The 17,629-nt window shown below is 37.9% G+C and overlaps 1 protein-coding gene across 1 annotated transcript in view; it reads right to left on the bottom strand.

The window, feature by feature from the left end:
• LOC134531006 (uncharacterized) overlaps positions 1–17,629 on the bottom strand; it is a 185,711-nt gene that overhangs the window by 159,076 nt on the left and 9,006 nt on the right. The window lies entirely within an intron of this gene.

Here is a 17,629-nt window from a genome sequence, read left to right as displayed (position 1 = left end):
GGAAAATTTCCATATAGTTATTCGTTTCATGGTCCATAGACCTATAAAATCTCGTAGTGGAAAATCTCAGTCGAGTTCGTAAATGTGCAAAATCCGACCAAAGGGGTAGAAATAGGAAAGGTTTTTTAGAAATATGGAAGAGATCACATCCGTTTGAACGTATTATAACTTGTAGGAGTAATAACAAAATATTTTGTCTGGATACGGCGTTGCTACGACCAACCATAACTGCAAGGGGTTGAAAAAAACAAGGGCTGAAGGTCAAAAATTCATAACTCCCTTCGTAGGCACAACATCGAATTCGTACAAATTATGTATTAATCTTATAATTTGTATGTAAAACTTTTGTCTGAAAATGTTTTTGATAAGACAAACCAATGTTGCAGGGGGTTGAAAAAATAAAGTAAAGAAACACAGTTGTGAATACTTGAGTGAAAAAAACAAACCAGAAACAAAAAAGAACATTAACATAAGCTCGAGCGACCAGTTGTATAAGAATGTTGCACTACAGTACCTACATAATTTGTAACAAATCTGCCCTTTAGGCATTTCGTTAACGGGTTAGCTATCGCCTTGCATATGCATGCTCTAGAATTGTCGAGTCTGCCACCTTGTGATTTAGTCTCTACCAGCACTGACTGGCGAATGCCTAGTGTGTTCCTCTACGTTTCCGGATAATTCAGCATAAGGTGTTAAAACCCTTAACTTATAAAATGTTTAATATTAATATAATTTATAATATTTCAACTATTCGTTGAATAAATTATGTGAAAGGTAAATTTAACTATAATTGTTATAAAGTAAATGTGTGATATCAATCAATGTAGCGATCAACATGTGGAGAGAAACTGCACCCAGGAAGTGAAAGCAATGATTGGCCAGCAGACATAGGGATAGGGTGAGTCCTCAAAGGGCTAGGTAAGAAAAGGAGGAAGGATGTGTATTTGTTAGTGAGGCGGGACGATAAGCGCCACACAAGCTGCTGCTTCTAACGCGGTATCTGCTCTCTGAACTGGCGCGCAGTCTTCTCGTCGTGCATAGGCCAACTGTGGAATTTGAGCGGTGACCGTAACATTATATGGCGGAGAAATGAAGATAAAGGTATACGAATCTGTACCAGTTCTTTTATGCCTAAAAATTACTCTAAAAATACGCCTTTCAGCCATTTTAACTCTTATAAAAATACAGTTGAAAAACTAATTCCCGAATCAAAACTACTATCGGTCCTCAGCGAATTCTTAAATGCTTTTCGTAAACAGACTCCACTTGGATATCTAGAGTAGTTTTCAAATCGCGTTGTTTTTCCTGAAGCTCTGCGCACCGTATGTGGCCCGGGTAATTTTTCTGGTTATCACCGGGCAGCCAGTTCGAGGTTACGGCGGACTTGGAAGTTACAACTATCCCGAAAAATGCAATGAGTAAAATATAAAAATCCTAATAAAAGTATAATTAATAATTTATGTGATAACAGAAGTCTCATTAAAGTAAATATTTTAATTTGTGACTGGGAAAGTTTTGGATCCCAAATAGCAGCCACTTGATCGGGGCTGCCGCTTCTGGAAGGTTATGTATTCTGGTCTGTAATTGTTTTGTCGCTCAGGTTTTGGTATATTTATTGCCATACCGGAGTCCCGCAGACCGTGTTTACACACACGTGGCACGTCACAAAAGTAACAATAAACCTCGCGTTTCACCTTCACTTTACGAGTCGTGCTACGCACAACGCGATGACTTGTGTTAATAAACAAAGCGAACTATGCCACAAACCCAGGCACTAAAACACCCACTCGCCAACTGGCGAGAGTAAAAATGGCAGATACCAGCAGAAATGATATTTATTTACATTTTCTGGACAGTAAATATTTATCAAGTAAAAAAATGCAGAAAGTAGGTAATGAGAACTAAATAATTTTTTATGCATTATAATATTTGGAAAGTATTAACATAAAATGCATACAAAAACTATTCTCATGAGAGTTGAGAATGCACTAAGAGTTCAGTGAGAATTCTTTTTCAAAAAACCAAAGAAAATGCTGTTTCCGATTAAGTTGTATGCAGTACGCTACACACACACACACTTCTGACACGTACCTCCATTTATAGGCCTACCTAAAATCAAATATTTCTATCTACATGTTAGGCATTATGAATATATATATATTTTTTTTTTCACTATACACGTTTAATGCGAGTTCATATATATATATATATATATAACATATTTATATATATACATACATATAGAGAGAATTTTCTAGAAAATTATTGTTCCATAAAGAATGATTGATTAACCATGGGAGGGTGTTGTACCTTGGACCATTTATCATAAGAATCGAAATTATCGAGTTATAAATACGACATTTGCTGTTTTCTTGGACGCAATTAACTCTTCAATGTGTTTTCGTTGTATCTGCATCGGTATAAACCCACGATCTATACACAAAATATTTCCAGAAACAAAAAAATATTATGTTGCATAGTGGATCATGGTACACGATGCTCATGTACCTTGGGACAACCATCCTGTACCTTGGGCCACATTAATAAAGTAATAAATAGTCGAGCCTATGTAATGCAGTATATTAGAACTATAATTAATAATAATTATTTCATATACTGTAGCAAAAAACAATACAAAAACACAAATATAACATTTTACAAACATAGTGTACCTTAAAAGTAAAAAAAAAAGTATTCAAAACAAAATATTTCTTTCACTGTTAGTTAATTCAAAGGCACACATCCATAGAAGTAATGTAAATAATGTCACAAAATATACGATGAAAAATTCGGACAAGTATCCTTTATGTTACCTTAAAAAATTGTAAAAAAATGGCTTTAAAATTTGTTTGAAAAGTTCTTATTTATATGACTATGCCCCACTGTTAATCAAAATATGATAGACCTACAAGAAAAAGCCTATTAATAGGTAATTAGGTTATAACATGAAACACAATAATCACAACTATATGTTTTCCAGTCGTTGCCTTCTACCCCAGCGCACAGGAAATGAGTCCAGCAACCACATTTAATGCATCTGCACCACTTTTCACCACTACAGTCAGCCTTCTTTGAATTCCTGCAGTAAAGACATTCTTCATCAGCACTGTTCACAGTTGCTTTATCGGTAGATTGTTTTACGTGAAAAACAGTGTCTACATCTTCACTTTCAGATGACAATGGATCCAGTAATTTCGGCTTCTTCGCCATGTTGGGAGGTACCGATATCTTCTCAGAATTTTCGCTTTTAATGGCTGGCTTTGATTTAAGCACTTCACTTAAATCCTTGGCAACTTTAAAGAACTTCTGTGTTTTTCCTTTGAAGTTTGTATTTTCCCTTGCTGCTTACCTTTATGTTGCTTTATAGCTTGTTTTTCTGGAGTATCCGTAGTTATCATCGTCTTTATAGATATTATTCCTCTGTTTGAGATTTTCCTTGGTACAGCCTTCAGATATGGCAGATGTCTTCAGGGGTGACCATTTTCTTTTCTTCTCTTTTCGTGTCAGGTGTAACACAGTGGACAGCATTATTGTGAGATTGTCATGATCTGCTGGGTGTTGGTTAATTGAAAGCTGTACAGGTTGATGTTTCCTGCGCCCCTGATTCCGTAATTTGGTTCTCTGATACAGTTGTATGCTTTCCTGATGGGTTTTCTATGGTCCGATCAGTAACGTATGCACTCAAAAAGTCGTAATCGGAGAAGATTCCTGATTTTCTAAACCCAGACAAAATGTTATTTGGTGTAAATGCTCTTGGATAAGCCACCCCCAAGGCCTCTGCTACTATATAAATGTCAAATGTGTTTCCCTTGTTGTTATACATCCATTCACTGACAGCCTGATTGTAATAGGTCTTCAGTGGGCCATATACAGATATGTCCAATGGCTCGAACTTGTGAGATGTGTGTGGGGGAAATGTTACCATTGTTGGGATGCTGCAACCCCACACACGAGCATTTCTTCGCCATTGATGGTAATCTCGTGTACCATGGACCACTGGTCCAAGGTACAAGATGCATTTGTGGCCCAAGGTACATGATGAAGTATTTTTTAACACAAATGGCTACTGTCAGTCTAAAACACGACAGAAAAATAAATGCTTATCATTTTTCACTTACCAAATAACGAGCTATCCAGTAGTGGTACACAACACAATGTTTATACATGTAGTTTAAATGAAAAACGCATCCAACGGGATACGAAAAAATTTACTTCAAACAACTTAAAAAAACTTTTTACTGCAGTACTCATGATTCTTATACTAGCGAATCTCTACTCAACCTGGCGGGTGAAATCGTCACTTAGAACGACAAACTTCATCCAGACATCGCTAGGTCGCAGCACTAGCACAATAATCAAACTGGCCCAAGGTACACCATGGTCAAGGTACAACACTCTCCCCTATATTACTTTCGTTTACTTTCGTTGAAAGACACCATAAAGAAAACCCGGTGCGTGTTACTGTATCTTTTAAGAATTCTGTCATTTGGAACATGTGAAATCTCAGAATATAATATGGAATTCATAACAGGTAACGCTATCTATGCGGGAAATCCAGGGACAGCGCTCTCTACGCTGCTAGTTATACAAGGAGGAACGCGAGCACCCTGGTAGCAAATCTGAAATTAAAGGCACTCACAGCTGACTGTATAGGATACCTATATATATTTTCAGAAACAAGCGCATGCGCACACTCTGTCTTATTCTTTCGTTCATCGATCTCTCTAGGTTCTTGTATTTTGAAATGAATACGTATTGAAAATTGCTTCCATAATGGGAGGCAATTAAAAAAAACTATAACAAAATCGCGGGATACAGTTTGGTGTTGCAGCTACATATATATCATCTCCATCCAGAATTTAATTACACCACTGGATAGCTAAAGGATCAAATAATTCGTTACGCTAAGTGAGGACTGTCACGCATCGCGCGCGGTGGAGGGGGAAAAGCACCACCATTTTGAGGTCATTTTGCTGCGTTTCGAGATTTCGATTTAGTATAACTTTTGACTCTGAGAAGCTACGACATTCGTTTGAGTTTCAATCGTCAGCTCTCGTCAAAATCAATCGATTACATATATAAATAGTTAATGAATATACATGTTGTTAAAATAAAAACTAGCGTATTTTATATATTGTATAGAAAATATTACCTGTTACGCACACGTATTCACGTACAACACACTGCCGTGTCCATGACACAGCCACACCCAATTTTTTTAATTTTTTTTTTGGGGGGGGGGGGGGGGGGGGACAGACCATCGCACAAAGTGGAGAACGAAAACAAGACCAGCAATGTTTATTTGACCAAGTACCCATTCTCCGTTCTTTTCGTGCCAGAAACGTTTCACAACAATGTTTCACGAAAACGTTGCATTAAAATTCGGCCTTGAAATTTTTCACTCTCATCGCGCCCCAAAGAAGTTTCACTTAGAAAATATGAAACCGGACGTATGTCTGTTATCTTTGCTGCTTTCTCTCGTCTGTGCCTGTGGCTGGAAGGTATGTGGGCTGCCTCCAGAATAACAGCACGAAGGTCACGCTCGCTGGAAACGCGAGGAGACGTGCCGCTCCTGCTAAACACGGGCGCTATCAGCTCGGCGGACGGCCCAGCGACTCCGTGGAGGCCAGTGTCTGGCGCGCGCTGCCGGCGCCGCAGAGGACACCGTCTGGTCGCTCGGTCCGAGCTTTGAATATATATACTGTATAGAAGTCGCCAGCCCAGGTTAAAATTTCTAATACGGTTTTGAGGTAGTTGGTTAATTCACCGCCGCAATCGCCACCATCTCTAGGGCATCGACTTGTGGTGGTCCCTAGCGGACAAGTGTCGAACTCTTCAAACACCCCTTCCCCCTCCTGTTGAACGACCTTGAGCTGCAGTGAATGATCGGCGGGGGGTGCGGGGAATGACAGCGGGCGACAGTGCTGCGCTCTAACGTGTAAATAACAACTAAGACGATACAGGGCGTTACGGCAGCGCACTGCAGCGGTGAAGTTCCCAAGCTGCTCATCCTACGCTTCTGAAAAACGTAGAGTAAATCCTATCCACTCGCGACTTCTATACAGTATATATATATGAATATATATATATATATATATATATGAATATATATATATATATATATATTCCAAGGTCCGAGCGATGGGAGGAACGGAACGTCTAGACCTCGTCCGATATACTAAACAGAGGCGTTGCCCGGGCTGAACACAGGGCGCAGGGAACTTTTTTTTTATATATAAATCACATACAGACAGTAATTGTCTTCTTAATATGGACGTCAATTTTCCATGGCGATCGATTGAACGGAATAGAAGTTGCTGCAACGCAGCGCCTTCTTCTAGTGGAGAGTTATAGCAAAATGAATAGCATGAAAACATTCTCTATGGAAAAAAAAAACACTCAGAGGTGCCAACTTTCATGGCGATCGGTTGAACGGTTTAGAAGTTGCTGCAACGCAGCGCCTTCTTCTAGTGGCGAGTTATAGCAAAATGGATAGCATGAAAATATTATTTATGATAAAACACTCAGAGGTACCAACTTTCATGGTGGTCGGTTAAAAAGGGTCGAAGATTATCAACGTCAAATAAACCAACATACAATATATATATATATATATATATATATATATATATATATTACAATTACATACATTTGTTTTACAGCTTCATATAGCTGACTAAATACAAATACGTATTAGTTTACTGTAATTAATTTAATTCTGGGACCTTCGGCTGTTTCATGTATCGTTTGCAAATATGTACTATTTTGGAAAAGTAGAAATAAAATCCAATTAACATTTATTGGATGTAATTTATACACAATCAACTAATAGAATTTTTCTGTATTTGTGTTTGTAGTGCACATTCAGTCTGAAAGAATCGCTAGTAGTAACCCAGTAGAGGAGTGTTACTAACAGGAAAAAAAGAAAATAATTTCAATATTCATATAATGGCTTCCGTCCTATTCCCAGCCACAGACGAATACCGGCTTACACAGAAAGGTAACATAAATCTGAGTCATATGAGCGAGTTTTCAATGCTCGCCGATGATGTGAAAACATCTAACCTCGGTAACAAGCAAATTTATGTGTTCTCATGTTGTAAATAAATTTATAATACGAAATTCGGACAATAAATTCAATGTAGAATTCTTGAAAATAATGCCGACCGTGATAAATGTACGGAAATGATTAATTTAAGGGGAAAACCGTAATTTTTTTTTTTACCTTTTTTAAACCTTAATATAATCCGGTTTAACAGGATGGTAATAACCGAGCCCAGCCCATTTAAGGTTAGGCTAATTTTTCTCAAATCGGTGATTTGATGCACTTCGGCCTTTTTCGGAACAGCTCCGATGCACATCGTTCGCACGGTGTGTAAGCAAGTGTGTAGACAATACTGGCTTCATTCTGGTATTAAATTCCGTGCGACATTCTACTAAAATATACCACTACGGTCGGGAAAAAAAAAAAAAGACAGTTTAAATTAGCGCAAATAAATCAATCGCATAGTTTTCATGCAAACACTGGACAAGTAAGAAATAAGTAATAAATACAAGCAAATTAATGACGAGTCGAACAAATTTTTAATCGTGACAAGAACAGAATAAAGGAAATATATGTTTAAATGCAAGTTACCATTTGATATCGTTATAACAGTTTTGAGCAACAAAATGTTTTGTTTGTTCAAATGTGAAACTTTGACAAATAAACAGTTCAGTGCATAGTTAGAACCCCCACTTTTGAAAATCGGCGAAGCAATAGGAAACTTGCATTTTCTTTACGATAATTAAATTATTTGATAAGATTTCATCAACAAAAATTTTCGATTTATCATCTTGTTTTTTTGCAAATTGAATTTTATAAAAGTGTGAAGAAGCACTTCCAATTAAATAATTTGTAAAGAAATGTTACAAACTTGGATATTTTTAAAATCATTCGTTTTATCATCGGTATAACAGATTCCATCAAAAATAAAATTCATACATTCTAAAGCCATATTTAATAAATCATTAAATATATGCACTGCAATAACGAAAATAAATATGGTCGTATATGCAAATAACTTAAATTATTTAATAATTTGGCATTTTATTAATTTTTAATTAAATACTTCTATATAATAATGTCGGTTAATTTTTTTGTTATAATTTTCTTTTTCATTACATAATAGGTACTTTACTTGGGCTCATATAGCGCATCAAATAAGTCTTTCAAAAAAGTGTTTGCATTAAAACTGTTACAGAAACTCATATATAATGCAAAAGAAAATCCTAAATAGGGGGGGGGGGGGGGTGTATTTTAATCATTCAAAGGAAGAATTGGCTTGACGAAAAATAGGCTATTAGTTATAGCACTAACTTCACATTTCTTTACGTTTGATTATTAACTCCTTAAAAATAAGTATTGTAAGCATAATAATATAAAATTGGTACAACATAAACTTGATATGCATAATAATTCATTATAGTGTGCTTCAAATACGTGCCAAATTAGTCCTCCTACCGATGCTTGAAAATTTTACAATTATGTTTTAGATTTGATCATCCAGGCCATGCACTTGAACACCGCGCCCCGCCCCTGACTTGACAATAATTTAAAACACACTCCTGAAACATCACTTCAACTTAACAAATTTGGAAAAAATTTAAGGCATTGGTACAGATTAGGCGTTTACAAGCACCCAAATGAATGAAAAAATAGTAATCTGGGAGAAAATTTCAAAAATGAGACGGACTTAGGAATAATATCATGATTTATACGAAACTCTCATTTAACACAATGTAAATGATGGGTTCAACTACTACTTAGTTCGCAGGCCGCAGCGGGCTTCACTATGCCGGCGAGACACGCCAAGGCAAAGAATTGAAGTTGCAAGTTGACCGTGCACTTGATATATTAATTTCCGCTACGCCGCACCTAAACAAAGCTGCCATTTCTTTCACCGAGTAAAGTTTCAAATTATTAGTTAGTATTATGGGAGCTGAACATCCCACGGTATTGGTAACTAACTGCCTGTAATATTCCTTGGAGCACTCCATGTCGCTTGCTTCCCAACCAGCGTGGGAGGCACGGTGACAGGATTCTCGGGAAAGAGTGACTGATTCGACACTGTCGTGCGACGTCTGTTTAGCCGGTGTAAACACTCGGGGCTCGGCGGACATGTCGCAATCCACATGTTGCCTCGGTGGAAACGCGCCTTAACGCACGCAAGCTGCATACATACGTGCGCGCAAGCAACGCTATGGAAATCCATTTTGAGTTGTGTCGAGTTTCTGCTCGTGTCAAGCATCGCGGCCTTCCCTCGCCGTGAAGCGCGCGGCAGACCACGCTGAAGTAGAGCTCCATAACTGGTTCTCGTGTCGCCCCCGAGCAGAACCAGCTATTCGCCTCCCCCTACCCCCTCCTGCAGCTGGACGGACAGGTTACACTGCCCGCCTTGTCCGCGAAAGTATGTACGGGGAGGGGGGGAAGGGCCTCAGGCGACAGACGCAGCAGATGTATCGGGTGTCTGGGAAAGCGACCTAGCGGAGCCACCACGGCGCGCTCAAACCCTCGTAGACGAGACGGGAAGGGGAGCCGACCGCAGAGCGAAGGCCTTCCCACAATCAATTATTTACTGAATTCAACGTATTCAACGACATGCATGAACGCATTTCAAAGATTGGATCACACGAAAATAAAATCTATATAAATAAAGATGTAAACGTTCGTTCGTTCAAAACCTTAAATCTGCGAAAGGTGTTCACACAACGCGCGTGTTTTTATACACCTATGTCACACCTGTGACAGGTAAAAAGGAAGATAAATATAGTTAGGTGAATGTATATGTGTGTGTATATATATAAATATATATTTATTTATTTATTTATATACACACACATATATATGTGTGTGCATGCGTGTTCAACTTCTGTTATGCAAAGATAAAGAGGGAGATATACAGATAAATAGAGATAGCGCGAGGGATATATATAGATAGGGAGATATATTGAGATAAAGATAGAAACATAGACACATAGAGAGAGAGAGAGAGTGATACGGGGAGATATGGATAGAGATATATAGATACAGAAAATAATATATAGAGATAAATATAGTGAGATTTATAGAGGGAAAATATAGAGAGATAGAGATAAAGAGATATGCTTTGTATGTGTGAACCTACTACAAACAAATTACAAAATAAATTTATAGAGGCATAGGATCGTATTCCGGGCATTAGCTAGTATGAAATAAATATCTGCGAAATCGGCTTCATTTTCCTGACTCCAGATTAGCATACAGACATGTGCATAATCAAGTCGATGTCATATGTTGATAAGCTGCTGCTACATTTCACCTTCTCTTCGGGTCGCACATGATTTGGTCAGCTGTTGTCAAATAGTCCATGTTCCCGGTGTGCTAACTTTTGCAACCTAATCGCCAAATAATAAAGTAAATTTCACAGATCTCTTTTTCGTTCTCTGAAAGATTCTTGCAATGGGGAATACTGATTTACAACTTCATGGAGCCAGCACCATTCCTGGTTTTACACTGTCGTCACAGAACTACCTGACGCAAGGGCGACACAAATGAGTACATAAACACATACTGTATTGAAGTGTTTTTTGTAGTCGTACTTCACTGAAAAGTGAAGGTCAAACACATCTCATGATGTCGGTGATTCAGTTTTAGTTCAATCACAAATTGCTACGAATTCGGTGCCATTCTCCGTCCTTGTGTTAAAAACAGATTTCCTTTTAGCTATTGTCATTAATTCTAGCATGTCCTTACTAATTTATTGTTCATTTAAGAACAGTTTTCTTGTTATCTTTTAATATCATATTTCCTTAATGTAAGTGGAGTTTTTCATGCTTCTTTTCCCTGCATTCTTATAGCATCAGAACTTGGACATAAGGTCACTGTTTGGACTACAAGCTTGACATTCAATAACAGTAACAGTACGGTTTGGAACTCTAAATATATGATTGTTGTCACCAACTGCGTGGCTACACAACTTATAATTTACTTCTTTAAACCAGTTTGTTTATAATTTAATTGAAGATTAATGTTTAGAGTTTTTATTCGCAGAATGACAAATATCTGACTTTAATGGAACTAATGATTAATTTTATTTTTGATGCTATAATGGTTGCAATATACTCTATTTGATTTCTACGTCTGTATTTCAAATACATGTGTAATACATAAATATATCTTAATCACAAAATTTGAACTTATAACTTTGAATGTTCAAAGTAATTTTTTGCTAACTAATGAAAAATATTTATAGTCGATAAGGATGGAAGGGGGGAAAATGAGAGTCTTTCAGTATTCACCAGTGATGTGTACAGGGTGTCTACCAGATCTAGTAAATGAAATTCCCTGATTTCTCCAGGTTTTCCAGGTCTAAAACTGAATTTTTCCAGGTTTTCTTACACAATTACGACATTCCACGAAACTGAAAAAACTGCATAACAATACATTGATGGGTTTCAAAGTATTTCAACTTACTTAAATTAGTAAAAATATTACCTTCTTCTAGACGTGGCCAAAGTGACTCAATTGATGGCAAATAAAACATGCTGCTACAAATATTTCACACACAAAAAACATTAGTAAAAGTAAGCTCCCGTCAATTTCGCAGTGACTCAACTTTTGCGTCTATAGCACTTGCTTCAGAACAATCCAAATCCAACACTCGAGCCTTCTTAAACTGCAATGCCTTGATCTCCTCTTCAACTCTTCTTTTTTCTGCCTTCTTCTTGTCTGTAGCTTCCTTTTTTTTTGTTTTGTTTGCAGGGCTTCCTTACACCTACAACTAGCATTTCTTACATACTGTAACATGGACTTGATGATATCAACATGCTCTACACCTCCAGAACGTTGAACAAAGTCATACACTTGTCTTTGTGCAATCAGTGTTTCTTCCTGCAAGTTTTCAGTCAGCATATTAGAATTCACTGAAAATCCTCTTTCTAATGATGCATTTCCATCATCATCCTCACAAACTTTAGAAGGCCTGTTTTGGCAACTACTGTTATGTGCCTTAAGAATGAGCATCCACAAGTGATCAAGGCGCCCATCTTCTCGAGAAAAAGACGAGAACAGTGCTTCAGAATCTTGCGAGGAACATACCAACTGATATGATCACTCAATGTTATCAGCTTCTTGTCCTGATAGCCACCTGTTTCGAAGACAACATTCTAAGCTGTACTTCACACGCTGTTTCCTCACACCCGAATTTAAAGCCATAGACGGACATAAACAGGAAATTCCTTTGGTAAGTTTGTACTTCAGGGGACTTTTGTCTTGAAGTTTTTTTACCATAACCTTTGGACAAGTCCTAACATCATTTTTCAGTAACAGGACAGACTTTTCTGGTACTTTTTCATTCTTGATGGCATGGCGTACTGCATAACCCAACTTGATATTGTTAGCAGTAAATAGATTTTCCTGGTTATCTACATCCAATTGAGATACATTGTGTTTTTCCCTAAAGCTCTTCAGTACCTCTGGTTTCACAAACTTTCCTGCCAAAGCTAATAAAATGTCTACCAGTGAATCATACAGAAAAGGTGCCATGGGTGCTTCACTTTGGAACATTGTAAGAAACAATTCCAGCTCTGATGCCAAAGAGTGGAAGAATGTAAATTTTACTTCTAGAAGATTATCTTCAAGAGCACTTTTCACTACTTTGAAAGACAGATGAAATAGAATCTTCACTAACAAATTTCTTTGGAACATTGTAAGAAACAATTCCAGCTCTGATGCCAAAGAGTGGAAAAATGTAAATTTTACTTCTAGAAGATTATCTTCAAGAGCACTTTCCACTACCTACATTGAAAGACAGATGAAATAGAAACTTCACTAACAAATTTCTTTAGGTGGGGTAACGTTTTCATGGCACACTCAGATAACTGCAGTAATTTCTAACGATCTGATTGCACAAAATTTCTTGGGGAAAAGCTCTGATCTAGTTATTCTAATGTAATCTGCCCTCCTTGCAGGTACATGCTTAAACAAAAAGTAACTGTGCCTCAAAAAACTTACAACGTCCCATTGTGTAGCAGAAATTCCAGTTTTCAAAGTACCCTGGACCGTATGAAGCCCACAGCTACCAATTTCTAGCAACGATGGCGAATCTTCACCAAAAGTGACTGTGATATGTATTTTCAAAGCTAACAAAAATGCCCAGTTTACGTTGGGGGCATCCATAATTACTTAAAATTAAATGCACCTGTCGGTGTAATCCGAACGCGGGAAGCACATGCCGCAGCACGTACATCAGCAGGATAACAGACCAGCTTGAACCAGTTTGTATCATGTGATTTAACGCCACTTCCAAATCCGATGGTAAATAAAAGAAAATGGATGTGGGAACTGTTAGTTATTTGCCATTCAAATATAAAAATGGGAGGGGATACACTTGATGCTACGTCAATGCAAGCTGATCAATAAACAAAAAAGTATTGCCAACTACAACCTACCAAACAAAAATTCCCTGATTTTTGAAAAAATTCCCTGATTTTCCCCTGATTATTCCCTGATTACAATATTCCCTGATTTTTCCAGGTTTTCCAGGTTTTCCAGGGTCAGTAGACACCCTGTGTGTAACATCTAACCTATAGTATCATACAACACTGAAATAATTATTGCATTTAATATAGTTTACATTATTATTTCACAGCGTATATGTAACGTATTAGAACAGCCACATGAAAATGCATCGCGCTGTTCAATACTGCTGTTAGCAGAACGTACGGTAAATAGCTGTGTCTTTTCTCTTTCTCGCTTTTCAGACGTAATGGAAGTGTTTGCGCACGCTGACCCCTGCACAAACGCCAGCTGTAGGCCACTCCAAAAATTTAATGGCGCGCGCTGCTCCTACTTCCTGTTACACATTTCCGTAGCATTCACGAAATTACTCCCACCAAATGCTGTATTTATATTGTCGCGGGTTGAAATTTTGCAGGGTTGTTGAAATCAAATTTAGGGACTTTACTGACGGGACTCTGGGCTGGCTGCTCTGTTCACTCGTCAGCGCAAGTGGCGTGACCATGTAATTGGGGCACGGGGCCGGCGCGGCGCGCTGCGGGCTTGCAGAATTTTGTTTGTTTGTTTGGCCGCGCGCTGGCGCAGCCACGGGCCGCAGTTACTGGGGCGCGCTGTCGTAACAAGCCGCGCGGTGTGGCCTGCACATTGGGGTAGAGGGGGGGTAGTCTTCCCAGATGTTCTAGTTAGTTGTTTAGTAAATTTGACTTCAATAACGAGCTTTTGTTATGGTAGGCGCGGCAGGGCGCGCGAATTTAAGCGCAAGTGAGTGGTGACTCGGGGCTCACTCAGGCGGAGGCTATGCGTCTCACCTGTGGTCACGAGTTGTTAGTTCGTTCGTGATGTAGGAATTCAGGCTCACTCAGGCGGAGGCTATGCGTCTCACCTGTGGTCACGAGTTGTTAGTTCGTTCGTGATGTAGGAATTCAAGCTTTCGGGCGGAAGCTATGGTCGACGCCAGAGGCCACGAGTCGTTTAATTTAAGTTAGGTCATAATGTAGTCGTCAAGCTTTCGGGCGGAGGCTATGGCCCTCGTCAGGGGTCACGCGTCATAGTTTTTAAAATGTAATGTTCGTTCGGGATTTCAAGGGCAGGAGAGGCCCCTACGTTATTTTTTTAAAGTAATCGATCAAGAAAGGCTTTTCGGAAAATGTGAGTATGGACTTATCTTTGTTTTAATTTTAAGTATTAATTATGATTTGAGGTATTCGGAAGGACTAGGGAAGTGTTTAGTGAAGTTCTCTCATTCTCTCTCTTGTAAGGTCGTTCAATCGTTAAGGAAGTAAAGAGATTATTGTTTTAAATTGTAATCCCGCTATTTAAATGTTCTTTAAAATGATGTTGAGTATTTGACTTTAAGAATAAAATAATTTTAATTAAGTATTATGTTATTTTGCAAAATCTCCTTAGTTCAGCTCTCACCAGACATCCTGTACGGGATGACGAACCTATGATCCTAGGTACAGTAAAGTATTTTATGAAGTTAAGACTAGTTGATGCCAAGCGAGTTGTTTCTATGTAAAGAGCTACGATTCTCTCCCCCCTCTGAAAGTGGATCGTGACAGAAATGGCGGTGGCACCGGCTAGGTGCACGTGACAGAAATGGTGGAGGCGCCGGGTAGGTTCTATTTCTGGAGAGAGAGAGAGGTAGATTTTTATGTTTATTATTAAGTTAGTTTCAGCTTCTGATAGCAGGTTATTAAGAGTTTACTTGAGGAGTGGATTACGGAATTTAATCTAAGTGGAGGAAGTCTTTGAGATTTTTTTTTGACGTAACAGATGTTTATTTGAGTATACTTGTAAGGATAAAGTTTATAGTGATAAGTTGTTTTAAGTCGTTGAGTTTATCAGGGATTTTTACGTGAGGAGAATACGTTATAATTTAAATGATTAATAGAGATAATGCAAGTGGTTTAATTTAATTGAAATTAATTTTAAGATTGTAGGTTAAGAGAGTTAAAATTTAAAATAAAGTTTTTTTCGTAAATAGGAATTATTTTCAAGTGAAGTTTGTTTTGCTGTCGTGCGCGTAGGAGACGAGACGTACGAATTAAATCAGTCGAGGGAAGGATAAACGTTAGAAAGGAATTAAAGAGAAAACGAGAGTTTATGTAAAAGAGAGTTATAGAATTTATAGTGATGTTTTGTTTTAATTAGAAAAATGTTGAGAGTTGTTTCAGAACGACACGTCAGTGGACGTGGCAGAATGAACACGTGACGGGGAGGTGCTGAGACCTAGCGGAGAACGGAGGAACCGCAAGCGAGGGTTGGCGCACCTGATGGAATTCGGTGACGTCACGAGCACGTACAGAGACGTGGACGGCCGTGACCTTGTTTTGATCAGCTGTACGGTAACTTAGCGATAAGAAAATAGACTATTGGTTAAATAAATTTAAATTTAAGTGTGTTTTAGAAGAAGAGGAACTTTCAGTATGTAAGTAATTTATTTTAAGAAGTGTATGATGTATAGGCTAGAAGTGTTTCGTTGTAAGTTGTTTATGTTTTTGTTAGTTAAATTCTACCTCGGTTTTAAAAATATTTTTTTGGGATTTGTAAACATTATTAAGAAGGTACACTATAAAATCGATAAGCATTGAGAAAAGTGGGAAGGATAGTTTTTGTGTGTAGAGGGAATTTACTCCAAGGGAACAGAGAGACAAAATTAATGTTTTCTTTAGGGCGAGGGACCCTAAGGTGAGGTGTTGTGTCCCTGGGAAGAAAGGGAATTGTAGCGCAGACCATAGGAGATGGGCTGACTACGGAATTAAGGGTCAGGAGAATCCTGAGAGTTGTGAGTAGTTTGGGGCAGGAGTTCCCCATGGTAGTACCGAAGTGGCTATCCTGTATGGGATAGGGTACCATTTCAATGAAGTTTGTTGGTGGGGTTAGAGTCCCTTGCTGTGTAGTGGGCCTATAGCAGATAGGCACTACAGTGAAATTTTTGGTTATTTTGTGAGGTAAATTCCCTGGAGGTTAAGTAAGATTGGATTCAGTTAGGAAGGAGGGAAATGAGAAACATTGCTGTAGAGAGTTAGTGTACTTGCCTAATGTGAAATTGAATTTTACTAAATTAATTTAGGAGAAAGTTTTGTTCGGTAAATAAATAATAATGGAAGATAGCTAGATAATTAATTAATTTTTTTTGAGTAAGGTGTTTTAAGTAATGAAATAAAATAAGGTGAAGTAATTTGAATAATTGGGGAGGAGTTTCTTTAAGAGTTTAGATAATTGTTTTTGAATTTATTGAGATATTCAGCCAGTGAAGTTTGAGTGTGAGAGATACAGTGAGATTTTAAGGAAATCGGTTGTTTATTAATTAGGACAAATGAGATTTTATGATTAAGAGTCAGTAAGCATAGTTAAAATTTACGACATGATATTTGTTGACAGTTTACAGTTATTAAGGAGAAAACAGAGTAATCTATTTATTTTTATTTTAAGGGTTTGAAGATAAGATTATGAATTTTTTTTTTGAAAGTTTCTTGGGCATGTTTGAATAATTTTTATTTGGATTTTAAGAAATTACAGAGAAAATTTAATTGATTTACATTAGTTTGGAAGTATGGAGGTTTAGTGTTCGATTAGCCCTAACTTGATGGTCGGATCTCAAAAGAATGCCGTAAAACCGATAGCCAATTGAGAGGAATGCGGTAGGCGCTTATGTAGAGAGGGGTTGTGGGAAAACTCCTTGGGACTGATGGCAGATCAGGGGCCCTAAATAGTGTGTGATGCTGTAAAACCAGTGCAGGGAAAGCCTGGTATGCTTAAATTTTTGGGCACAGGTTATGTAAACCTGGGGTTCCATGGGATTTAGTCATGTTATCTGCTGTGGGACATTGAGATTTCCAGGCTCCATAGTAAAGTCAATGTAAATTTTTGTTTTCTTAAAATAATAAATTTGTTTTTAATTTATTTGAGATATTTGATTTGTAACAGTGAATACAGACCCCGAGGAATAAGAGTTGTCATGCTGTGAGAGGAGAAGGTGGTAGGCCTAAAAGGGTACAGGCACCACAGAGGTTATGTGCATTGCATAATTTAAATATAAGGAAACTTGAGAATTTGAAATTTTGTTGTTGGGTTGGACACCCATAA

The sequence above is a fragment of the Bacillus rossius genome, chromosome 3 (genome assembly GCF_032445375.1).
Source record: "Bacillus rossius redtenbacheri isolate Brsri chromosome 3, Brsri_v3, whole genome shotgun sequence".
Classification (NCBI taxonomy): domain Eukaryota; kingdom Metazoa; phylum Arthropoda; class Insecta; order Phasmatodea; family Bacillidae; genus Bacillus; species Bacillus rossius.
This window is presented reverse-complemented; position numbering and strand designations above follow the sequence as displayed.